The sequence below is a fragment of the Chanodichthys erythropterus genome, chromosome 4, assembly GCF_024489055.1.
Source record: "Chanodichthys erythropterus isolate Z2021 chromosome 4, ASM2448905v1, whole genome shotgun sequence".
NCBI lineage: Eukaryota > Metazoa > Chordata > Actinopteri > Cypriniformes > Xenocyprididae > Chanodichthys > Chanodichthys erythropterus.
Window position 1 is genome coordinate 18,140,299 of NC_090224.1, and position 27,902 is coordinate 18,168,200.

Consider the following 27,902-nt stretch of genomic DNA (forward strand, 5'->3'; position numbering starts at 1 on the left):
AATTGTGATTGAACATTAAAAAAAAGAAAAAATATTTTTGGATTCTGACCATTTTAAAAGGTAGGTAATAATAATACAAATAATAAAACATTTATTCTCTGAGTATAAATAGGTGCTATAAAAAGTGTTAAAAAGGTGCAATGGAGTATAAAAAGACTATAAAAAAGTGCAATGTTTTCATCTTATGGACAAACTCTCATCAGCCAGTGAACAACAGCCAGACCTTAAAAACTGCACTTTTAGTAAATAAACAGTAAAACTACAAATATTGTCTTAAGTAGGCCTAAATAAAAGTCTTACGATCCAAGTTATAATTTGTGGCCCTTCGCGTTTCATTTGGTTAAAATGCGGCCCTCTTGGCCTCTGAACTTGAGTACCCCTGGATTAACTAATCGTTTCGTACCTGCTCGTTACGTGTGCGTCAGAACGGTTTACTCCCGCTAACATTCCCACAGGCGCTGCATTTTGTAAAATCACAAGGGGGCGCTGTTGCTCGTTCTACAAGCTCGCGCAACAGAGCTTCAGACTGCTTCAAAGTGATTCTCAATCAATGAAAAGCACACATTTATGCCAAGCGATTGCTAATGAACTCAAGTTGACGAATTATTACAACGTCTACTTCATGGCCTTTATATAAAATGTTTTAGACGATTGTAAGAATCTGAAGGATCAGCCTGCAATAGTACAGACATTTCAAAATAAGAGTCCCGGTGTACTTCGGGCTTGTTTATAATTAAAAGTCACACGCCAAGTTTTTCTTTTTCTTTTGGGCATTATTGGTATTTTGGTTACACAATAAATTGTATTTAATTTTATTTCCATTTCATTCATAGTAAATTATTGTAGTCTCCCCCACAGGAAGAAAAGACTAAGAACATTATTTGACACATATATTATTCATTTTATAAATTTTACTAGTAAAATCTGTGTCCCATTCACTGAGCGAGACACTATATGACAGCAAGGAGAACATAGGAAAAGGTGAACCATTTAAATTATGTAATGTTGCATAATTTACAATGCATAATAATGCATAATATTAGCATGTAATTAAATGTAATATGCTATGTAATTAAAATTAATTTAAATAAATAAAAACACTGTTAAAAATCACACATTATTTTTTTGTCACATGTAGTAGACCATTTTTGTGCCGTGGGTAATAGGAGGATTTTTCGCCCGGCTACCACCGCAAGTATATTTCAATTTACACTGAAGACTAGAATAATGGCTGCTAAAAATAAAGCTTTGCAATCAAATGAATAAATTGCATTTTAGTAAAATAGAAATGTTACTTTAATTTTTAATAATAATAATATTTCACCATAACACTGTTTTACTGTATTTTTAATCAAATACATGCAGCCTTGGTGAGCATTAAAAAAAAAAAAAAAATCTTACCATGCTCAAACTATTGAACAGCAATGTAGCTACAAAGCTCTGATTTTGACTGGGTCTTTCAAAATTTGCACACGACAACATCTTTACTGATGTTTTGATCAGTGTAATTTGCTTACTTATTGACAAATAGATTGTCTTGTACTGTATACTGCTGAAACAAAACCTTCTGGATTTAAGTGTAAACTGTACAAAAAAATGTCATAGTAACATTTGGTTGGTTGGTTCTTTTACCTGAACAGTTCAAAACCATTCATGAGACTCAAATATGTCATGATAGGCAGCACAAAGGGATTCTCTGGCAAATGGGTTTTCAGTTCAATTCAATTTAATCTTATATGTCTTGCACTTTTCACAACAGTTCATTCCGAAGCAGCTTATTACAAAGAATAGTGCTGTAAAACCTCCAGTGAGAAAGCTAAAGGTGACAGATTAACATCCCAAGATGTTTAGGCAGGATAAGTAAAAACCATGGGAAATATTATCCATTTCATACAAGGTAAAAAAACAAAACAAAACACAATATACGTTGCTTCATCAGCTCTTTTCTCACTGTGTCTGAAACAGTTCAATAAAGCATTCAGTCTCTCTAGACCCCGCCTTTCCGAGAGCCTACTCTGCTCTGATTGGTCAGATGGCCCATACTGTTGTGATTGGTCTACAACTTAAAGCGTGTGTCGGAAACAAACCGCCCATTACCATATCTGAATTTCAGCGGCTCCCTCAGGAATTGATACACAGTGATACGAACAGCAACAAAGGTGTCAGTTTTACCGTATAAATTCGAGTCAGAGTCCTCATTCTTTTGAAATGCAGCAAAGTGGATTGCTGGATAAATGACTATATGGCTTAAAATGAATCCAAAATAGGTGAGAAATTAAAAATCAGACACATAATTACTAGAGGCAACAATAATACTCAAAAGGTGTACATTTATTAATAAGCAATTTAATAAATGTTTTTTGTTTATTATTCATTATCTTATTAGTAAATGCTCATTTATTAAACATATTAATAAATGTTAATTTCCAGCATATTTTGGGTTCATTTTAAGCAAGCAATACAGTCATTTTTATACAACAGTTGAGTTTAAAACTACCCAGCACGTTGGGCAAACATTTAACCCAACCTCTGGGTTAAAACAACCCAATTGCTGGGTTTGTCCATTTTCAACCAACAACTTGGGTTGTTTTTAACCCAGCATTTTTTAGAGTGCAAATACGATGACAACATTGCTCTCTTCAAATGGGATATCAGCAAAGAAACACACTTTTAGGACTCTAGGACTTTCCAGGCAACGATAACCAGGCCTCTTCTAATGGAGTAGACACGTCAAATTTTTCTCTGGCATATAAATATCCTTCGCTTCTCAACCTCCATTTGAGAGTCACATGGTGCAATCAAATGACAAAGCCATCAAGATGAAGTCATGACACAGTAAATCAAGTGAAAATCAAGTGAATTTCGAGCTTTTACAGGCACACAAAAGGAAAAGGAACAAAACACTGATAGGGAGTAATAATCCTTTCTTTTCCAGATTATATAAACTTAATAGGATTCCGAATGCAATCACTGTCTAACCTAATGCTTTTAGAGACACAGAAGAGGATCTCATCAAATTGCATCTGGACAGAATGATTCCCTCGTCTCCGCTTCTATACGCACATTTCGCACATTTCCTGACCCCTTCGTCTCCGCCTCGAACGCCGTCCCCCTGTATTTACAGACAATAAAGAGACAGACAAATGTTTGCTTTGTCATGGAGTGAGGAATGTACTTCCATTAAATCATTCAAGATCATTTAGGTCCCCATTGGCTCCTACTTGTGCAATTCTGCTTTTTCTATCTCGCTTCCAGCGTTCATTTGCACTTTGTCAAGGAAACAGACATTTTATGTCAAGGCCCTGGGGAATTAAATTAATAAAGAAAATGCATGGTAGATTATCTTCAATTTTGAATACTGCCAGAACAGGAGTATAAAAAATAGATATTCAAACCATCCTCTGCAGAGCAGAAATGAAATTAATTTATTGGTATGTACACAGAGCCAAATGTGTTAGTGAGTGCTCAGACTTCAAGTATAAGGCATAAATGTAACATTTATTTCAGAATGAAGTAGTGTTTATGCTAAATTCAGCAATGCATGAAATGTAGCTTTAGTATTTATTTATTAGCCTTGAGGTCAAATATGCCTAAACGTTGATCAAATTATTTGTATACACAAAACAAAGTCTTTCTCTTACAAGAAAATACTGAATGACTGATCTTGCGCTCCAATAAAATAATTTGATTCAAATAATTCATCTGTGTAAAATTTATTTTTTGTAAATAAAGAATATTTTCTGAAATTTATATAAAAAAATAAATTTGCAAATTATATTTCACAATGTAAATCGTAAACCCAGATCATTAAATAAATCATTCATTTAAGAAAAATATTTGCCACATGCCAGTGTTTTGATTAACTAAAATATTTTTTAAAATTATTTTCGTTAATTGAAATAAAGCTGAAGTAAAATAATAATAATAATAATAATAATAATAATAAAAATGTAACTTGAAAAGCTTAAACTTAAAAAAAAATAATAATAATAAACAAAAATAAAAAAATGTTGGCAAAAAAAAAATGACAGAAGCACATAACAAAATTACTAAACCTTAAACTAAAAAAAATGAAAACTGAAAATATAAAAATAAAATCTAATAGAAAATAATAACAAACAGTATATAAATAATACTAATTACACTGCCACAAATAAAAACTGAAAATATAAAAAAGCTCATTTAAAATATTAATAAATAATATATAAATAATACTAAAAAAACACTGCCATTATTTCAGTATTATTTATATATTGTGTTATTTTAGTATTATTTATATACTATTTATTAATATTTTAAACAACTTACAAGAGTTCTGACTTCTTAAAACCTGAAGCCTAGATCTCCCTACATCTTACTAGCAGAACTGCGCTCGTAAAGCCAATTCATGAGGCCTTTGGTTGGTTAGTTACAATTCCGCACACACATTTCCTACAAAGTAATTTACAGTGTATTAATTGCAAGCACAGTCCCTCAGGAGCAGTCTTGGGTTAAGCGTTTCCTCAGGACACAGTCATGATCGAGCTGGATCATGAACTTGGCATCTTAGTGACTCTCTTGGTCTGCTTGGATCGTACCTGCCGGATTCTTGTGTTAGCAGCGAACCTCCTAAACCATTAGTCTGCACCCCCGAAACCTGTCTGAAATTGAGTAGGACACCTAAGGGTGAAAAATCCTTTTCTAAGCCGTAACAGATGCTGCTTTGAAATCTCCATGTCGCAATTATTGTTCACCTGTCAACACGAAGTCAAGCCATAAATCATCTTTGTAATTATCAATTGATTAAAAAAAGTTATCTGACAGAGAAAGCGGCTCGCAGGCCTAATACATCAATTTTAATGACATTTCTTAATCCAAAAGACTTGGCAATCACCAGAGACCAATTACAGGCCATGAGATAGAGGCAAACCGTTAATAACAAGAGCTAGCCTGTTTCGCCTCAACATCATGTGGAAAAAGGGCTTGCAGGGGTTCATTTAAAACTGACTGGTAATCCACAAGCATTACGTTACACTGAATCTAAGGGTGTGTTCACACTTGTAATTTCTCTTGGTTCTTTTGGTCCAGGCCGGAAAAAGAAAATAATACATTTAGTCCTGGATCGCTTAGCATTCTCATTGTCATTAACAGGGAGTTGGTCCTTCCTAACAGCTTCCACTTAAAGGATTATTTCACTTTAAAATGATTTACTCACACTCAAGCCATCCTATAGGTGTATATGACTTTCTTCTTTCCGATGAACGCAATCGGAGTTGCTCTCAACACCCTAATGCTCCCAAGCTTTATAATGGCAGTGAACAGAAACCACCTGTTTGAAGCTCAAAAGTGCATCCATCCATCATAAACATACTCCACACAGCTCTTGGGGGTGAATAAAGGCCTTCTGAAGCAAAGCGATGCATTTGAGTAAGAAAAATATCCATATTTAACACATTATAAAGAAAAATAACTAGCTTCCGGTCAAACGGGTCCTACTTATGCCTAAAGCGTAACTTACGCGACATACTACTGGTATTACGCTACGTCCTATGTTATGCATCCCGTATTTTGCGCTTTTATTAATATAACTCCGATTGTATTTGTCTGAAAGAAGACACCAAGGATGGCTTGAGGGTGAGTAAATCATGGGGTAATTTTCATTTTAAAGTGAACTAATCCTTTAAGATCAAACCTAAAGATACAAAACAAAAAATGGCTATTATGAAATATATTTTGTATGTGTGTACATATGATGGTAATTTTATCAGCTGAGAACTTATAAAGAGCTTTTAAAATGTATAAATGTGTCAAAACAGCAGCAGGAATTCCTCTGTTTCACACTAATGAAGATCTGCTGCAATGAGGAGACTGCGTTTCTGACACCTGTACCGAATTGTGATCCGCAACGAAGCTCCTATGATGAAAAAAATAGGTATGTTCAAGCATTCTGTCCTTATTAGGGTCGAATCTCGTGATATCACATCCTGTTTTTGGTTCATTTTGATGTCTTTGGTCCATGTTGCGTACATATTTCAGTCGAACCGCACCAGACTTCGTTTGAAAGCAGACCGAAACCCATCGTTTCAGGGGTTTGGTGCGCACCGGGGTTTGGATGGCAGCATTCACTTTTATTCCACCGAAATTACCTGGAGCAATCTGTCTCAGTGTCAACTTTTTTCCCCCAGACCTGTTCCTGTCTGCATAAGACCTGCGTTCAATTTCGGAACACAAATTAAGGTATTTAGAGCTCTCTGACTCCTCCATAGACAGCAATTTAACCACCACTGTCAAGGCCCAGAAAGGTACTAAAGACTTCGTTAAAATAGTCCACGTGACTACAGTGGTTCAACCTTAAATTTTTTGAAGTGACGAGAATACTTTTTGTGCACAAAAACCAAACAAAAATAACTTTATTCAACAATTTCTTCTCAGTCAGTCAGTCTGCTCCACAGTTGACGCAGTGAACACAGTGCAGGCTTCTGTGTTTGCCAGCTCATAATTGGTCAACGCTGTTGCGTGTGATGCTGATAGAGGAGTCGGACAATAATGAGTTGCTGTTCTGACATAAACAGCTCTCAGATTTCACAAAAATATCTTAATTTGTGTTCCGAAGATGAACAAAGGTCTTACGAGTCTGGAACGACATGAGGGTGAGTAATTAATGACAGAATTTTCATTTTTTGGGTGAACTAACCCTTTAATAAAGCCTGAACCTCGTTGCAGTCCATCATCATATTTTTTAACGCCATTGTTGATTTGAAGAGCAAACTCTTACTTTTATTGCCTGGAAAATCCAGCCCCACCACTGTACCAGCGGATGAGTCTGGTCGGCGGAGCAAATCTGAGCAAACAGGAAGTGGAGTAAACCAATCAGAGAAGGGCGGATATGATGTTAGCAAAGCGACAAGAGAGTCAACAGCGAAAAGTAAATAATTAATGTGTTTTTGGTCATTTAAAACTCAATTCACGGCTGAGTAGAACAAACTCTCGGGTCTCCCGTGTGCAATCTTTGTTGATATTGAAGGGACTTTCACCGCACTAGAGTGACGCTGTTTGCGTCACTGAAATAAACGAATCTGATTACACGGTACGGTTTGGAGTTGACTCGAAACGCGACAGAGGGCGGACTGACCAGACTGATATATCTTGTAGAAGATATATCAGTCTGGCCTTGCCAGGCAATTACTCGTACGCACCGCAACAGACTTTTAAAAATGGTGAAATAAAATTGTGTGTGGAGTCAACCAATCAAAATGCTGCGTGAACTCAACCAATGTTGCAGCACCCAAGTCCCACCCCCAAAAGTTCCTGAACTTTGAAAAAAGTACTTCTTCATGAGCAGGGACTTTCTGGGGGGAAATTTGTTTACCCAGAATTTCATGTCTACCCTGGTCCCAGCAGTTAAAACACACAGAGTACCACCCCAAAGTCCCTAGTTCCTGGGGAAAGTTCCTGCAGGTGGAAAAACACGGCTTAACAGAGCATTCGCATCAGAGCACATTTTAATCTTACCAAACCAGCCAAGCTTGAACACACAAACTCATCTGAACTGTCATGATGTTCCATTTTTGAAGACATAAGACTTTGGTAGAAAGCCAATGGATCCATGAAGTGCAATTAAACAAAAAAGACTTCATGCACTACTATCACAGTTCAAGATTAGCATAGTAAGTAATTTATTTGAAATATTCAATAAACACCTTAAGGGCAAAACTAAATTAGGAGACTTAAAACACTAGATTTGTTGGTACTCAATAAAATGACAAAATATTACCCAACTGTCCCTAGATACACTTCATAGCCAAGAGTATCCAGACACCCACTTCTAATTAACAGGTTTTGTTAAGCCGATTAATTACAGTAAAGCCAAATCTTAATGCTACGGCATACAATGACATTCTTTGGAGAAGGTCCATTTATGTCCCCTGAGCACAGTGCGAGGTCCGTACAGAAATAGTTTATTGACTCTGTACCTAACCTGACTTACCCGCACAAAGCCCAGACCTAAACCCCACTGAACACATTTGGGATGAATGGGAACACTGACTGTGACCCAGACCTCACCGCCCGACATCAATGCCTGATGCTCTTGTGTCTGAATACGAGCAAATCCCAGCAGACAAGTTCCATTGGAAAGTTTTCGCAGAGGGAGTGGAAGCTGTTAGGAAGGACCTATTCCCTGTTAATGCCAGTGGGTTTGAAATTAAACCCTCAAGTATATACATACTGTTGCCCATTTAGTATGTATATATTTCCACAAAAATATTAAGCAGTACATGTGTTCTCAGGAAAGATAATGTTTCTTGAGCAGCAAATCAGCATATTAGAATGATTTCTGAAGGGTCATGTGACACTGAAGACTGGAGTAATGATGCTGAAAATTCAGCTTTGATCACAGGAATAAATTACATTATAAAATATATCAAAATAGAAAATAGGTATTTAAATTATAATATTATTTCACAATATTACTTCTTACTATATTTATAATCACATAAACACGGCCTTGGTAAGAGACTTCTTAAAAAAAAAAGTCTTGACCCCAATTTACATATTTATAATATAATATAATATAATATAATATAATATAATATAATATAATATAATATAATATAATATAATATAATATAATATAATATAATATAATATAATATAATATAATATAATATAATAAATATATATAATATAAGCTGGTGTTTTGGTGATTTTTGTGCAGATCAACACACTAACTATAAAATATATGCATATCACAACGGCTGTCTGAATGATTTTTTCTTGTTTACATAAAATTTGGAATGACATTGTCAGATTTGTGACATTACTTCATGCTAAAACACTGCTGTTAACTTTCAGAAGTTGTAGTGATGCTTTGTTTTCCCAGAAAGAATTTGATATATATTATATTTTGTTATATAATTTTCAATTTTTAAATATATTCAAATATAATTTAAATTGAAGCTGCAGTCCATAACTTTTTTGGTTAAAAATGATCCAAAATCAAATTATGAGCAAGTACATAACCAGCCAGTGTTCAAAACTATCTCCTTACCTTAGCCCGATTCACAACAGTAAGCTTGTAATAATGTTTTCTAATTTGAGTGGTACTGGTAGGTTTCCACGGGGAAATTTGAGCATAACATTAACAATTTAAGAAGAAAGTATAACAATAATAATAATTTGCACAGTTTGATGTGAGATGAGCTAAGCAGTCGTTAGATTTAATCACCATTGGTAGCGTGATTTATTGTAATACTATTTTTTCTCAACTGGTCAGAACAAAAATGGCAGATTTGTTACTTGTTCAAATGACATTTTCCGGTGAAAATTCTTATTTTGGAATACTTCCAAGACTACAATCTGTGATTCTGAAGTACAGTATCCACTGGTGAGGTGACCAACCACACATTCTCCTCAAAACAAGATAAGAGCTGCGTCTCATTTCGGAGGCTGCGTCCTTCAGAGGCTGCATTTGAAGGCTGCATATGTCATTAGGGATGTCTTATTTAAGAAAAGTAACAATAATAAAAATCGATGGCTATTCCTTGTGAGGTGTAAAATTCTGTTTTTCCTTTCTTACTTTGCAATCCAATGGTTATTTTTCTTACATGAGTGCGCCTCAATGACGTATGCAGCCTTCAAATGTGACCTCCAGAGGACGCAGCCTTCGAAATGAGACGCAGCTGATAATTCTGCAAATAACTGCACTTGCAGGTTTCAAACAGAGATGGCAACAAAGAGGTCAAACTTACAGACTGCAACTTTAAATTGATTTTACACACTTTACACACATAATCCTACACTGTAAAAAATGGCCGTGATTTTAACAGTAAAAGACTGTAAAAATGCTGCGGTGAAAAACTGTCAATTGGTTTACAGAAAGTTTCCGTATTATATACGGTGAATAACTGTACCAGATCTAACGGTACATTTCATGTAATTTTACGGTAAAATACCGTTAAATTCACAGTTTTTGGAAATGAAAAATAACAATTCATTGTAAAAATTTACAATGAAAAACCGTAAATTGACATTCCCACAATTCCCTGCGTGACACTTCACATTTGATATATTTTTGTTGAAATAACGCTGTTTCTTCTTAGTTTTTCTCATTTTTTTCTAATCAGTTATGTACATTAGGGTTTTATGTTACAATCTAATGTTGTTAAATTAATGTTTATTGCATTTTTAAAATTTCATGCATGTTACCATGATGGTGTTTAGTGTGTGTTTGAATGACACTGTGTGCACCTTCTCTATGTTAGTGTTGTCCTTCTCAGCTTGTGAAGAACTTTGATTGATCATGTGACTCTTATCACCACTGTGTTTGGTGACTGTCAGTGTATTATAAAGGTACAAAACAGATATTAGTACTTCATTACGTTGGTAAATTAACATTATATCAGTTAATGAAATACGTTATTTTACCTTAAATTTAACAGATTTTTTACAGTAAAGTTCTGGCAACCACAGCTGCCGTTTTTTACCGTAAATTTTACTGGGATTTTTTTTTACAGTGTATCGCATATCTAATTAAGATACCACATATCGCATTTTTCTTCAATATCATGCAGCCCTAACAAAGACAAAGTGTCACTTCTCAATCTTCATTTCAAACAAGCACACTTTTCAAGCAAAATATAAAAAATAAATAAATAAAAGGTTTTAAATGACAAATTGGTACCATTACGGTACCATAGATAAAAGTACCATTTTATAATTTAAAACCTTTTTAATATTATGCTTGAAAAGTGTGCTTGTGCTGACCTTTAATAAATGTCATTATTTTGTTTGATACCTAATGCAAAGAGATTCTCGTTTTTTAATTTGAAACATAATCCTTACACTTTTTGTGGCAACTGATTACATTTTGCTTTGTATAATTATCAACAATCTTTTCATAAAGGCTATTCCTGTGTCCTGGTTCTGAATTTCTCTTTCCTTTGAACCTTGGCATCACACAGGAGAGAAAATTATACTACTTTCACATCATGCATGTTAGAGAACAGCTACTGCTGCCCGAATTCAGCTGAGGTTTCAGCAGCGCAGCGGAAGTAAAAATGTCTACTGCACACTCTCAAAGCAACTAATAACAGTGGACATTTGTTCAATTTTTCTTCATAATTGTGCTCCCTGCCAGCTGCATTTCTTCTAAATGAAGGCTGCAACATGTAATTTCCTAAACCGTATTATTCAAATACAGCATGACAGTGGCAGTTCCACCCCCAAAATGAGGTCCCTTCCCAAATCATCACACTTTCTCCAATTGTGCTTCTCTCCAACTGCGCTACTAATTTTTACTGAACTACATTTGGGAGGCACAAATTGTCTGTGACACTTCCAAATTTATCATCAACGTTAATAGCGTGCTGCATAATCCGCTTGGTACAAAAGGAAATCAGAGCAAAGTACCATGATCAAATTATTCAATTGTGAAAAGGGTCATAAATACTAGTTGTAAACAGGAACAAATGTCCTATCTGCAATTTAAAGCAACAGTTCAGCAGCACTATGAGCTAGTTAGCAAGAGCCCAGCAGTCATGATACCATCTGCACTCTTAAGAGAAAAGGTTCAGAACCTTAAAGGGTTCTGTCAGGCGCTAGTTTTAATTAGAGATGCACCGATGCATCAGCCAATAATAGGTATCGGTATTGTATAAAAACAGCTGATCATTTGGGCCGATTATATCCTGTCAATCAAAATGGTGCAGAAAAATATGGTATGAGCTGCAGCCTGACATGTTTTTCTGCACCTTTTTGTAAAGAAAATCTCTCGTGTTGAATCAGAGCAAGTTAACGCAACAATAACGCAAAATGGCTACATAAAAAGCAAGCTCTATTTGACCCTATGAATCACCCGTAGTTCAAACCAGAGTTGCCAGGTTCGCCGTTTTTCCCTACACCACCTAACATTATTTGTAGCGCAAGTGTAATGGCAGTGACGTCGGTGCCCGCCATTCAAAGCTCCTTCCTGGTTTACCGCCAGAGCTGGAGCGTTAGCATTAGCCGTTACGCTTTTTTTGCTAAAGGTTGCAGGCTTGCCTTCCAGTGGTTTTGGCTGTAGCGCCTCAGGTCAAGCTTTAGCACGGAACGCGAGTCTTATCTTCCACTTTAATACAAATTATATATCTCGAAAAACATGAATATCAGAAGGTATGTTGAAAGATACAGTACAACTTACCGAAATCCGAATCATGTCTCAGGTTATCACTCAATCTGTGTTTCAACCACGGAAAGAAGTCAATAAAACAGGTTGTGAACAATGCATTTACCTTCAGAAAGGTATGTCGATGTTCACATTTCGTTAGATAGCTATAAAAAAGCTTATTTACTGTTAATTATATGTATATTTGAATAGCCATCAAGACTTATGAAAACTACCTTATGTGCAACTGAGTTTCTGAGGTTTTTTTGTCTGTAAATTATATTATATTATATATTTATTTGACTTTATTATTATATAACTCTATTGTTAATTGTAACCTCTAATATTATAGTGTACCACATTAAAGGGTTCCCTGTACAGTTTGCAGCATTATTTGGAAGAGATTTTTTTTTAAGAAAAATAAAACTACAGTAGTCAACATTTGATCAAAAAAGTTCATAAAGTTGTCCTGAGAAGAAAGTTTTAGGACAACTTTGATGAAAGGTTTTGATCCACTTCAAATGTTTACTACTGTATAACGGTATCGGCAGATGATCTGAATAATCAGCTATCGGTATCAGCTGAAATTAGTATTGCTGCTTCTCTAGTTTTAATTAATTGTTTTAATTATTTTTTATTTTGATTATATTTTATGATTTAAAAGGTGCTATAGAGGATGTTTTCGACGACTAGGAAACCAAAGACTGCTAGTGAGTTTTTGAAATAAGTGCATGCGTAAGAACAACCCCCCTCCTTCACAGCTCACTTCGAGGGAACGCCTCCCAAAACTCATGCACAAGTATTGGAACACGAGTGTTTGTTTACCACCGGCATTCGCTGTGTCGTGTTAGTGGATTCATTATGTCGGACTTACCGCAGGTAACTCATAATCTGCAGTTGTTACTCCTGACAAAAACATTGCAAAAACATTGCAAAAACACTCCAGTAACTTTCCACCGCCTGTGGAAAGTTACTGGAGCGCGCACGTCAGTGATTGACAAGCCAGAGGGCCAATCTGATGTTTTTAAGGCCCTAACACGTGCACAGATGATGTATATTGATGTTATTCCTTTCAGTGCACCTAATAAATAGTCTTTTATCAGTTAGTAAAGACAGTTTCAAGTAATATCGCAAAAATGTATAAAATAAAACATCCTCTATATTAAACAGCTTGTAAAAACTAGAAAAAATTTAAATAACCATTAAAAATTAAAGTATTATGCAATCATTTAAGACATTTCTCCTTTAAAATAGAGACAAATACACTAGGGTTCTTAATAGAACCCCACTGAACCTTGTTTTCTAGGAGTCCAGTTACACCCAGACAAAAGTTCATGTTATTCGAGGTAACAGGGAATAGGAACACCTCATAGCGACCTCCAGCATCAGTGTGAACATGGCGCAATGTAAACGTTTGACTCGTCTCTGCCCCTAAAACAAACCGCTGCACTCCAACTAAACTTTCGGAAGAAAGAAACCGCCTGAAGCAAATAATTCCATCACTGGATAAATGGATATCAGAGACATGAATACGATTACATCCCTTCTGAGGTGCTCTGATTGCTTTTGATGAAAGCGATGAAGGGTCTTTAATGACACGTCTGTAGCTGTATGATTGAGTCAGAAACCCTCATTCCAGTAATCATTTCCCTTGGTGCACCCTGATGATTATACAAAAAACCATGCAGAAACTGATAGATTGGTTTTTATGTAAGACAACATGAAACAACATTTGCAATGTATCTAAAGGGATTCTTCAACCAAAAATGAAAATTCTGCTATATTTTACTCACCATGTGACTTTCTTTCTTCCATAGAACACAAAGTAAGATGTTTCACAGAATGTCCAAGCATTCTCTTTTTTCATACAGTATGAATGAATGGAGACTGAGGCTTTCAAACTACAAAATGGACAAAAAAAAGCACCATAAAATTATCCACAAAAAGTCTATAAACTTATGGAATAGTCCGCAAGAGTTGTGCAGTATATTCAAAGTCACTATCTAAGGTTTAAGATGGTGGATTTTCAGTAAATACTTAAATCTCACAAAAAGCTATCATACTGTTAAGGGCTGTCGCGGTTAAGGAATTTCCCTTGCAGTATTTTTGAGTGGCTCAATAGCCCGATATGCGGTATTACCGCCAAATATTATATATATATATTATAAGTATAATCTGTGTAACGAGGTCATATTCGAAACAGGAAGTTAGGAAGAGAATGTCAAAATAAGGGTCTACATTACAGAACATAAACCTGACAATAAGAATGTAGGGCTATTGTTATATGCAAAATACTTACTTCCAATCCTTGAATCTGACTAAACAAGAGACTCTCTGCTGATATTTCACGAGTATAAGCAGAACTACTCATCTCTGCGCGTTCTAGACGGGCTGTCAGTCAGTACAGTTACATTGTTGCACCACAAGGTGGCGACAAGGGACTGTCTTTGAGTCTTTAAACCGTTCATTCAACTACACGTTCAAAAAAATGTTGATTCATTCAAAGAGAGATGTAAAGAAACAAGCTGTTGAAATCATTTTGACTTGGAGCACCACTTTATAAGGCTCAGCTGACTAGTAATCGATGCTAAGGCAACGATTTTGCTATCCTTGGGCACAGCCTTTTTTCACGAATATATATATGTCTCGGCCTGAAGGAAAGGGAATTGCACGCGCCCAATCGATCTCTCTCATTCACTGTCTTTTTAGGCTTGTTTAGTGCAAATCTACGGAGGCTCTGTACAAATCACCAAGGTGCACATTATGCTATCATTATTAACTTATTTAATATTTAGTACAGTTGCATGAAGTGTAAAACGAGAAGGACATAATCTGTCAAAAAATATAACATGCAAATATTTCGGTTGCTGCAGTTTTTCTGCAGGTTGGCTCGTCAATAGCACGGTATTACGATATTGTGGTTATCGCCCTACATACTGTACACTACTGTTCAAAAGTTTGCGACCGGTAAGATTGTTCTGAAAGATGTTTGTGAAACAAGTCTCTTAAACTAACAAAGACTGCATTTATTTGATCAAAAATATAGCAAAACAGTCAAATGTTTAGTAAAAAAGTGTCACAGAAAATGTCCAAAAAAGCACCATAAAAAGTATCCAATAAGTCCATAAAGTCATGGAATAGTCTACAAGAATTGTTCAGTATACTCAAAGCTTTCTGAAGCAATATGATCACTTTACACAAGATTTGAGTGCTACAGTGGATTTTACCCTCTCATAAAGTTATCATGTTGACATCAGAAGAATTGCTTTTTTGAAGAGCAACAATGTGAATCAATTTCCACATTTGCATAGTAAAGAGTCACTTGGACATTTTACAAAACAAATCATTTTGTGTGCCAAAGAACAAAGAAAATATACAGTTTTGGATCAACATCAGAGTGAGTAAATGAGGACAGCATTTTCATATCTGGTTGAACTAACCCCTTTGAACTCCTGAAAGTGTCTCTTCAAGCCACAGAGAGAAACAAAATAATGTTGATTATGGTGAATAATAAAAAACTTGCCTATTTACAATTTTATATAGCTTTTATACAAACCCGATTCCAAAAAAGTTGGGACACTGTACAAATTGTGAATAAAAAAGGAATGCAATAATTTACAAATCTCATAAACTTATATTTTATTCACAATAGAATATAGATAACATATCAAATGTTGAAAGTGAGACATTTTGAAATGTTATGCCAAATATTGGCTCATTTTGGATTTCATGAGAGCTGCACATTCCAAAAAAGTTGGGACAGGTAGCTGGACAGCTGAAGGACCAATTTGCAACTTATTAGGTCAATTGGCAACATGATTGGGTATAAAAAGAGCCTCTCAGAGTGGCAGTGTCTCTCAGAAGTCAAGATGGGCAGAGGATCACCAATTCCCCCAATGCTGTGGCGAAAAATAGTGGAGCAATATCAGAAAGTAGTTTCTCAGAGAAAAACTGCAAAGAGTTTGAAGTTATCATCATCTACAGTGCATAATATCATCCAATGATTAGGTGAATCTGGAACAATCTCTGTGTGTAAGGGTCAAGGCCGGAAAACCATACTGGATGCCCGTGATCTCCGGGCCCTTAGACGGCACTGCATCACATACAGGAATGCTACTGTAATGGAAATCACAACATGGGCTCAGGAATACTTCCAGAAAACATTGTCGGTGAACACAATCCACCGGCTAAAACTCTATAGGTCAAAAAAGAAGCCACATCTAAACATGATCCAGAAGCGCAGGCGTTTTCTCTGGGCCAAGGCTCATTTAAAATGGACTGTGGCAAAGTGGAAAACTGTTTTGTGGTCAGACAAATCAAAATTTAAAGTTCTTTTTGTAAACCTGGAACGCCATGTCATCTGGACTAAAGAGGACAAGGACAACCCAAGTTGTTATCAGCGCTCAGTTCAGAAGCCTGCATCTCTGATGGTATGGGGGTGCATGAGTGCGTGTGGCATGGGCAGCTTACACATCTGGAAAGGCACCATCAATGCTGAAAGGTATATCCAAGTTCTAGAACAACATATGCTCCCATCCAGACGTCGTCCTTTCAGGGAAGACCTTGCATTTTCCAACATGACAATGCCAGACCACATACTGCATCAATTACAACATCATGACTGCGTAGAAGAAGGATCCGGGTACTGAAATGGCCAGCCTGCAGTCCAGATCTTTCACCCATAGAAAACATTTGGCACATCATAAAGAGGAAGATGCGACAAAGAAGACCTAAGACAGTTGAGCAACTAGAAGCCTGTATTAGACAAGAATGGGACAACATTCCTATTCCTAAACTTGAGCAACTTGTCTCCTCAGTCCCCAGACGTTTACAGACTGTTATAGAAGGAAGAAGGGATGCCACAAAGTGGCAAACATGGCCTTGTCCCAACTTTTTTGAGATGTGTTGATATGATATAAATGATACATTTTCTCAGTTTAAACATTTGATATGTCATCTATGTTGTATTCTAAATAAAATATTGAAATTTGAAACTTTCACATCATTGCATTCTGTTTTTATTCACAATTTGTACAGTGTCCCAACTTTTTTGGAATCGGGTTTGTACAACTTTCATTCTAAAAATAGTCACACACTGACAGCCACATGGCAAGTCCCTTTAAGGCAAGTCCAGTTCACTCAGCTTTATAATTACATCATTTATAACCACAACGGGACAGCAGGTTTAGAGAGCTTTAGTTAACGGTGGAAGCTAAACTGGTTCATATTAAACCATATGTTAATGTCCATGATGACCCCAGAGGGGCAGTATTTAGTGGCTAGTTTTACAGCTAAGGCAGAGTGGTCCGCAGAGGCCAAGTGCATCTAGGAAAATCATAAATCATCTGCGCAGTTTTACACCTGAACTCTCTCTAATGCCCTAGATAGAGCCGCTATCCTTGAAGGCAGATTCAATTATTTACCCAGCAAATAAATTATTACATAATGCCCCAGCACGCACTGTCCCAGAGTACCGCATACTTCCCAGCGATGTCTGACAGTTTGTTTCCATCTGAAACATTTAGAGAGAAGAAATTATACTCGATAATAGGTACGTGATGGAATGAAAACAGAGGATGTAATGTTGATAAGTCTAATAATATGGCGAGGACAGGGAGCGTGTTGAAGATCTGATGAAACACGAAGCTGTCGGGTTGAGAGGGATTTCAGAGCGGCCCGCTTAACCTACACCCTGCTGAGTATCAGTGCTGCTGGGAGGGGCTCTGTGTTACGTCTGGAGATTACAGGCTCTGATAAGCACTACATTCACTAGTCATTAAGCCAATGTACAACTGTTTTAATTCACCCTACTGAGTCTATTTTTAAGCAAACACAGTTCTGATTTTGCCATGAAGTCATGGGTCTCAATCTAGGGAATGAGCGTTTTTAGGACAAAAACTCAATATGAAAAAAAAGGACCTCAGTAATATCCTTAATATGTGTCTGTTGGTTATGGTTCATAGTGCATCCTAATCTAAAAAAAAGCAGTAAAAAAAGAAACAGTAAAAAAAAAAAACAGTCAAAAAATGATTTTTTAGCATGACAAAATATATACTACCCAACTAACTAACTAAAAAAAACAAAAAACATATATAATACATATAATTATTAGAGTAACTATTTATCAGTTTAATAATATATAAGTATATTAAAAAATATAATTAATAATAAAAATTTGAATTTATATATTTATATACAGTATATATATATATATTTATATACACAGTATACATACACATATATATACACATACACACACAGACACACACATATGCCATATATATATATAAAATGCATATAATAATTAATACAGTAATTATTGTTCAGTCTGATAATAAAATAAAATAAATTTTGTTTTATAAATATGAGCAATAATAAAATGAATAATAAACAATATTATATTTTGTGTATAAATGTGTATATACTGTATAATATAAAAAATATAATATTTTATATTTATATATATATATATATATATATATATATATATATATATATATATATACACACACACGCACAATTTTGTATATATATATATATATATATATATATATATATATATATATATATATATATATATATATATATATATATATATATATTCACTGCCCTCCAAAAGTTTTGGAAATGCCCTAGAAAAGTGGGGTTTTGGACAATATTGGCATGAATCCTTTTTAATTTGTGATAATTTTGCACTGATAAGGGACAACACAAACTACAAAAACATATTTTATTATGTAATCAGTTTATACATAGAAAAAACTTAAATTTTCGATTCCTCAAAATGTCCACCATTAGCAGCTATCTGACCTAAACTGGATTCTAATTGGTTCATTGTATTCTAAACTTAATTGGCCATCAATTTTTGAAGCTATTAAGGTGTGCTTACCTAAAAATCTTTTACAAACCTGGGCCAAGTTTAAAGCAGTAACCAGCATCACAGCTGGCAAAGGGGCATGTCTGACTTTTTCCATTATTATGTATTCAAAATGAAAATTATTATTGCTGGTCTTCAATGATAATGTCAAGTTACTTTAATGTATTTGCACCAAAAAATGATAAGGATTTATGCTGATATTGTCCAAAACCACACTTTGCCAGGGGTGTTTCCAAACTTTTGAGGGCAGTGTACACACTGTATAATATAAAATATATATATATATAAAAAACAAGAAAACAGAAGATGCAAAATACATATTTTACAAAATTAAATTTAAAGTGCAACAATTTTCATAATCTTTCATCAAAATTGAATGGGTCAGGTCCCTCTGATGTACAGTAAGTCTATGGGATTTTTTCATCCACTTGGCAAAAATAGCAATTCAGATTGCCTACAAAAGTTACAGCACATCTCTTCTCAACAAACTACACGATTTGAGGCATTATTCTAACCGTAGATCAAGTTTTAAACTTAAGAGTTAGTTTGTTTAAATCCCTAACACTTATGAGCAATAGCAACCGTTACTAAGCAAACACAACTTGTATCAAATCCCAAAGGATACGATGAATTCCCACGCAACATTATTTCCCATTAAATATGACTTTCCTTCAAAAATGTCACATCACAGACGTTAAATGCATTGCCACTTTTAAATTAAAATGCAAATGCTGTTTCACGCAGTCGCTAATGTCTATGAATGTAAAATTTGATTTCAGAGTTCATCAGGGATCTGCCGCTGTTAAAAGCACTTTAAAATCACCAATGCAACACAACCACGCTGAGTTTTCAGGCAAAATCCAGTTTCAAAACAGATGGAGAGAGAAAAGCTCTGAAAAGCTACAGCGTGGTGCGCTCAGAGCGGCGGGGGCTGAAGGGGACAGCTTGCGCAGGGTATGGATAGCGGACAACAGTCTCTAATGGCTCGTACGGCCTCTTAAAAGCTCAGAAACTGTGCAGTTCGCTCAAGGCCCTTTGCCCTCTACATTAGCAAGTATATTACTCCATTTGCTTTGGCTCTGAGTTGAATATTCCGCATACTAATTCCAATCGCAGACTCTGACATTCACTCAGCCATGGATTCCCAACTGGCTTAAGTCCACAAATTATGAGGCAGTCTAACGTGGTCTCTCACTAATTTGACCTCTCTGTGCGGTCCAGCTGAGGTATTGCATTTGTCTTGTCAGCAGTTAGAGTTTGGTTTCCATCTCATCTGTTGGTTTTAGCCCGGTTAGGGCTGCCAGCGCATCCTCATGGGTTCAGTCTATATATGGCCTCAGAGTGCCAAGAGTCCTGCTGCATATTTACACGCTCCTGCAGCTCTCCATTCACCCACAGTGCCAAGGTTCACACATGGCATCAATGGTATCAAGCTAGACTTTTCTAGTTGTAACTGACTGAATCAATTGGTTCTGATTTTTTTTGTGCTCAGTTTCTGAAGCACTTAAGGGGGCATGTGTCACCTCAGACCTTTTTTTTTAAATGCAACTCTAAAAGCCACAAAAAGGTTGCAATATTATTTAGTACAAGAAAGGAAAGTCTAAACTTTTTCTACTGTGGCAGAACTCATTCACGTGTCTGTGTGTGTGTGTGTGTGTTTTCAGCATCATTACTTCAGTATTCAGTGTCAAATGATCCAGAAATCATTCTATTATGCTGATTTGCTGCCTAAGACACTTTATTGAAAACAGTTGTGGAAATTGTGTTTTGCAACAATCTTTTTTCACTTTTGATCATTTTATTGCATCCTTGCTGAATGAAAGTATTATTTTGTTTCAAAAGAAATTTTACTGACACCAAACTTGTGTATGTTACCACAGTGAATGTAAACTGTACCACTAGAGCAACACATTGTGGAAAATAAAAAAGTGAAAAAAAAATGTTAAAATGGTTTGAAATTTTGCCATGTATGTCGCTCTCCAAAAATAATGTGAATAAATAAACAGTGCTGGGTAGATTTACTTACAAATTCCATTACTGATTTCAAATTACATGATGAAAATTGAAATTAGTTACAAAATCTAATCGGACTACTTTTTGATTACTTTTAGATTACTTTTGACCAAACTCGTTTATCACATTGATTTGAATAGGATAATCTTGTACCATATTGACATAAAAAATAATATACAGAGAAAGAAAATATATTCCATTTCTTGTTATGAACAATATGAAGTTGCTTAAACATTACATATTAAGTTTATAAAGCTATTAATGTAATCGTAACAATGTAAAATTAAAATAAATTATTTTAACATAAAAACACTACAACACAAAAATAAAACAAAAACACCATTGTGCCATTGTGTGAATCATTTGATCAATAAAAAGTAACTGTAATCTGATTATGAGCATTTTAAAACATAACATAATCTATGTACAGTACTTAATATTTGAAATCTATACGCAATCCAGATTACATATAATCAGAGATTTACCCAGCACAGTAAATAAATAAATATAATAGCAAAAAACAAAACAAACAACAAAAAAAACACTGGTATCTTAATGTGCCCCTATTGTGTTTTTCTGAATATTAGCCTTCATGCAGTGTGTAATATAGCTATTTGTGAATGTAAAAACGTGCACAACAAAGTTATTAAAAGAAATAATAGATTCATCAGCAATTCCAGTCTCACTTCCTGTTACATGTAACAAATTTGCATAATGCCAGCCTATGGTTTTCATTGGCTGCATGCAAACAACATCTACTTTGACCCGCCTTCAAAAAGTAGCTGTAGCTGAGGCCTGGAAGAGTTTGGTTCATGTTGTCGACCTGTTGAGAAGACGATATTTCGGCACTGCGAATCCATTTTGCTGCACTGCAAAAGGATGTGGACTCGTGCTGGAACTAGAATTGATACTGAAAAAAACGCCATCGTCTTCGTTACTGATTGTATCTATCACTGACCCTCCATCCCAATGTCTATACTATCCATTCTAAACAGTAAGTGAGATTACTGTAAGTGTGTCCCAAAGCATAGTAAGTTGAAAAGAGTACGCCAGAAGGCCTCAGATGGTCTACTATTTCCAGTAGATTTTCAAAGTGTGGATCCGGGCGCACTATAAAGGCTAATATTGCCAACAACCCATTGCATTTTGGACAAGGACTCGATTCAGAACTACAAACACAAGTAAAAAGTGTTTTTAAAAAAAACTACAAAACATGCCGGATATGCACGACCGATGGTGAGAAGTTTAGATAAAGGTTTGAGTGACTAATAATCAAAATTTTACATGATAAAAATATGTATTTAATGTTTCATTTGCAATACTAATGTGGACTTTTATAAAGGTCCATTTGGCCATTAACTTTTAAATGCATCATGCATTAATATGAGGAGAGTTCTCCACATCTAAGACAACGTGCTCCTGCATTTCTCTCCGATATGGTAGGAAATTAAATGAAGAGGATTTTAACTGTGACAGTATGATTGACAGAGGGCAACCATTAAGGACGCAATTGTATGACATGAAAGTATGTCCCAAAGCTTGTCTACTCTTTTGCTACACACTCAAAAGTATGTACTTTTTCTTCACAAAAAGAGCACATACTTTTAGGGCATAGTGTAAGTAGGTAAATTTAGGGATATATATCGCGGACGGAATCGCGTAATCCGGTTATAAAAACGGAATTTACTATATAACGCAGAATGTCATGGAATTTGTCAAATTTTTAATGAATGAATTAAAAGCATGTCAGTACACGTTGATAAAATTGCGGTAAAGACTAGTGTCTGAATATTAAACCGCAAAAAGACTATTTAAACATGAATCCTGCATGCCTGTGTGACTCTAAAATGAATGCGCACAAATTCATCTTCAGAGCTGCTCTGAAAGTCACTTCATCAGCATTTAGCCGCTTCGTTTGAGAAAACTACCGTCATAAACACAGAGTCAAAATAAAAGTTTTAACTTTTAACGATTTAACTTGACAGAAACATATTACTGTTGTACAGTAGAATTTAGATAAATTAATTTAATAATAAATTATTAAAATATATTTTAAACAATAATCTCAGTGTTTCTTTCATATTTTAATTTTAACAGTAAAGCTCTGTTGTGCAGCACATTGTTTGACAAAAGTTTAATTTCATGATTAAAAGATAAATTAAATGGTATGCGTTCATTTGATTGCCAGAAAAATTTTAATACACAACAGAACTTCTGAAGAAAAAACAATTCATAAAAATATATTTTTTAAATTAATTAATATTGTTGTTTTTAAGAATTCAATTAATTAGACATGCTTTTTGATTATTAAAATGGAATCCAGAAAACAGAATTTGGTAAAAAATTAAATTTGAGGGGAAAGAATAAAACGTAGGGCCCTAAAAAAATGTAATTTTTTTGTTAAACTTTTGTTAAATTGTTGGTAAATTGGACAATATTCATTATTTCGATAAATTAGACATGCTTTTTGATTACTAAAATTTAATTTAACCATTAAAATGGAGTGAATAAAATGAATAAAATGGAAAAAAAAACAGAATCCAGAAAAATTTAAATGGAAAAAACGGAATTTGGGAAAAAATAAAACAGATTTTATAGGGCCCTATAAATTAGGATGCAGCATGAGTATCAAGTGCCGAAGAAGCGTTTCTGACACATGCTGTAAGCGGTAGACCAATCACAACAGACTGGGTCATCTGACCAATCAGAGCAGAGTAGGCTTGCAGAAAAGAGGGGTTTAGAGAAAATGAACTGTTTTCATACTCTTTGAGAAATAAAGTGATGTGCAATGTATATTATGAGAAAATTAAAGACCTTGGATTCATGTAAACCTATTGTAGGAGACATTTAAGACAAAATTAGGAACCTTTAAAACAGCATAATAGGGGCACTTTAGAGAAACATTGTGATTGGCTTAAAAAAAAGCACAAGCTGCTCCCTTGATTTTTTTTTTTTTTTTTTTCATTTATAGAGTGTAAATCTGTAAGAGAAAAAGGTGCGATTCTCAGGACACTATTTTAATGAAATCTGTCAGGTAGTAGGGACATTTTATACATTTCTGCCCTTTCCCCCATAACAGAAAAACCATTTAAGATGTTTACATGACCTCGCATGTCGATGACTTAATAAGGTTCAATATCACGGATCCAAACTCGCTGATTAGGCAACCTCCAAAAACAACTTTCACCTCCTTTTCCTTCTGCAGCACCGTAACTGGCCATCAAACTCAATAACATTTGCATCTAGTCATTTATTTGACTAACACATTTGTCATTTGTTTTAGCGGGCATTAGCAAATTTGAGACAAAACATTCAGTGCAGACAGGTAATTTATCAAAGCACAAACAACACCTCAAGCCCAACTAATTAATAAAGATTTCGCCTATGCAGCGCAAGACAAAAATAATGTGACAAATGACATACATGACAGATGTCACCTACAATACTGCAGCCGTGAAATTGACGCAGACTAGATCTTCTAAATTAGGAACTGCTTTCATTACTTGAGCGCAATTCACAACCTTAAATAGACCGACGATATACAAAGAACAAAAACTGCTCTCATGTCTGTACAATGTTTGGCATAAACACAGCAAATGTCACATCAATATCAACCACTGCATGCTTATTTTTATATTATGAACATGGATGAGACAGAACTGCTGCCCAGATTGTTTTATATAAACATTAACCTACATTTTCCAGGCAGTTCGCCTAAGGTCACAAGAGATAATGCATCACAGAAGACAGCCGCGCTAAAAGATGTGGGAAATTATGCAACGAAGCACCAGGTGATCTGTCCTCGGCTCTCAAGAAATCAAGCATTCGTGCGCTCAATCTGAAATTAAATCCATTGAGCTTTATAACCGTAACCTCACCTGCATCAGCCTTCCTATACCATTCCTCTAGACTCATAACAACATACCCAGAAGGTATCCTCATCCTGAAAATAATAAAAGCGCCTTGCTTTCTAAAAAGAAATTCTCTTTTTTTGGTCATCTCAGTCTTTAGAAAGCTGCGGAAATCCATCCCTGCTCAAATATTCTACTATTCTGAAAAATATTATAAGAAAAACCTCTTATTCTTTGTTCTTCCTTTTGTACTTGGTTTCAAAACATATTGATTTTTTGACCGGAGAAGGATGGACTAATATGACCAGTGCCACAACACTCCCTCATAACAGTGGACCAACCAGTCCAACCTTGAAAGCATTCACTTATATTTCTCCAATCACACGTACTACTGGAAGTGTCAAAACATTGAGGAGATGTGTGCGTGTGCAACTGCTCAGTCCCGTTCCAGAGCGTCCGAACTGTAAGCCTTTAATCCGAGGCATGTTCTAAGCTGCTACCTGATACGTTTGCCAATGTTATCAATGTCTGTGTCTGCGAACATGACAGCACTGCTATTCCACCGAGACCCACGGCTGTTGCGACGGAATCTGCACTTCTGTGTGTACAAGAGAACACATGCATGGCATGACACGGATTATCCCGACGGCACATGGGAAAACGACGCAGTGGAGTGTTATGTGTGTAGTGACGTGTAAAATATGTTTATTCTGAGAGACAGCTGACCTCCGAGATAACACTGAACTCACTGATAAATGCAAAGAGATGAACTGCTGTATCACTTGGACATGCAATCGATTTTATTATCTGTAACAGTCCCATAATTTTGCTCGGTCGGGGTCGATTCAGATTGCATTTGTTTACTTAATGCAAAAAAAAAATCATTAGAACCCAATGTTTTGTATGCACAATAGCCTACAGGTTCAACAAAAGCTTTCTACTGTAACAACCTCCCTTATGATATTGTACCAATCAATAAGGACATGCATGGGAAAAAAACTCAAATCGGGTCTCCTGGAGATCTACTGTCCTGCAGAGTTTAGGAAAAACTCTTATCCAAGGGTTTTCAAAGGTCTGCAACGTAAAAAGGTATTGCACGGGGTCCTCTGGCTGATACGCAAAACGTATCATTTTTGCATTTTTCAGTCCATATCATATCTGTCTTTTTTTTAATCTATTAATATTTAAATATTTAAGTGTGTTTGTTTATATATTATATTGAGATTTATACATCATCTGAAAGCTAAATAAATAAGCTTTCCACACGCATGGTTTGGTTTGTTAGAATAGGACAATATTTGAAAATCTGGACAATATTTGAACATCTGGAATCTGAGGATGCAAAAAAAAAAATCTAAATATTGAGAAAATCACCTTTAAATTTGTCCAAATTAAGTCCTTAGCAATACATATCCACTCACAAAAATACATTTTTGATATATTTACTGTAGGAAATTTACAAGATATCTTCATGGAACATGATCTTTACCTAATGATTTTTGGCATAAAAGAAAACTCGATTATTTTGACCAATACTATGTATTGTTGGTTATTGCTACAAATATACCCATGCGACTTATGTATGTTAGTTAAATAAATATTAAAATAAATATATAATCTTTGGTTGCTTCAGTTGATCTTTAAGAGTGTAAAACCATCATTAAGCAAACATAAGCCTCTACTGTCAAACTATATAGTGAAAAGGTTTTTTTTTTTAATTAACTCATGAAATAAATATAATCTGCCATTTATGTATTTATAGCATATATACGTTGACAACCCCTGCTGTAAACAAACACCTGAACCAGGTGGTCAATGGTTGTGTCTCCAAATCTAGTAAGCTATCTACCTAGACAGCATTTTGGGGCATTTACCATTTTAATCTAGATATATTGACAATAAAATGCAGTCTAGATAGGTTTGGAGAATCAACCATGGACTTTTTGGTTCACTTAAGGGTACTAAACTCTCCATGCAGGTAGATCTCCAGGGTCTCGGGCCAAATGGCAAATCACAAGTATTTGCAGTATCCAGGACTAAAGCCTCTTCCATGTTGTCCAAGTGACCCAATCCAACGGTTGCTATTAAATCCCACCAGGAAGTTTTTTCCACATCCAGTAGAAGAGGACATCGTACACAAACACCTTCACCATACGCGCGCAAGTGGCATGTGACGATCTGCCACCAGAACGCGCACGTGACATAATAGTGCTCAATGCAATAATAATGTACAGTTGCCATCGCCGACATCATCATCATCATCATCTTTATCTCCAGCCTCACCTCCAAATCGAGTTGCCCGGTGATGCCAGGCGTCTGTCCTTGTTTCTCAGATCGTTGTTCCTCAAGCACTGGTGGTTGATTCATCGCATAGCGCTATAAAGTGTGTTGTGTTCTCTCGCATCTGTAGCAGGTGTCTTTCTCCCTCTTTGTGCGCTGTAATGAGTTGGTCCGGGGAGTTGACAGATGCTGTTCGCACACAGAGACGGAGACGAGAGTGAATGCTGCTCCGGTCTCTCCCAGCTGATACTTTACTCCACATAAGCGCCTCCCACTTACAGCGCCATGAGCTCTGTGTGCGAGTTTGGGCGAGAACCGGCGGCACCTACTGGCGAAACGTGGAGGTGCAGCAAAATAACTAAAATAACTCATCTGACACAAGGCCTATTTTACTTTACTTACGTTAAAATACATTAAAATGAATAAACTGTATACAATATGCAGGGGGAAACTACGAAAAATAACTCGTATTTCACGTGGGTTTTATAAAAAGCAAAAATGAAAACAAAAGTCATATAAAATATGAAATAAACCTGTGAATGACAAGATTTACGCTACCATTCAAAGGTTTGAGGACACTAAGATTTTATGTAGGTCTTTTTAATTAATACTTTTTTTCAGTATGGATGTATTGGTAACAGTTCATAATAACTCGCGCTATGAAGCATTAGTTAAGCATTAGTAAACAGTCAATTCATCATTTATAAAACATTAAAGGTGCCCTAGAATCAAAAATTGAATTTACCTCGGCATAGTTGAA

At 35.5% G+C, this 27,902-nt stretch overlaps 1 protein-coding gene across 2 annotated transcripts in view; it reads right to left on the bottom strand.

Moving 5' to 3' along the window:
• Positions 1-27,335, bottom strand: part of LOC137018552 (kelch-like protein 29) — a 307,293-nt gene extending 279,958 nt beyond the window's left edge. For both annotated transcript variants that reach the window (XM_067383224.1, XM_067383220.1), the window contains exon 1: positions 27,146-27,335. The gene's annotated coding sequence lies outside the window, so the exon portion shown is untranslated. The remainder of the gene's footprint in view (positions 1-27,145) is intronic.
• Positions 27,336-27,902: the final 567 nt, after the last annotated feature.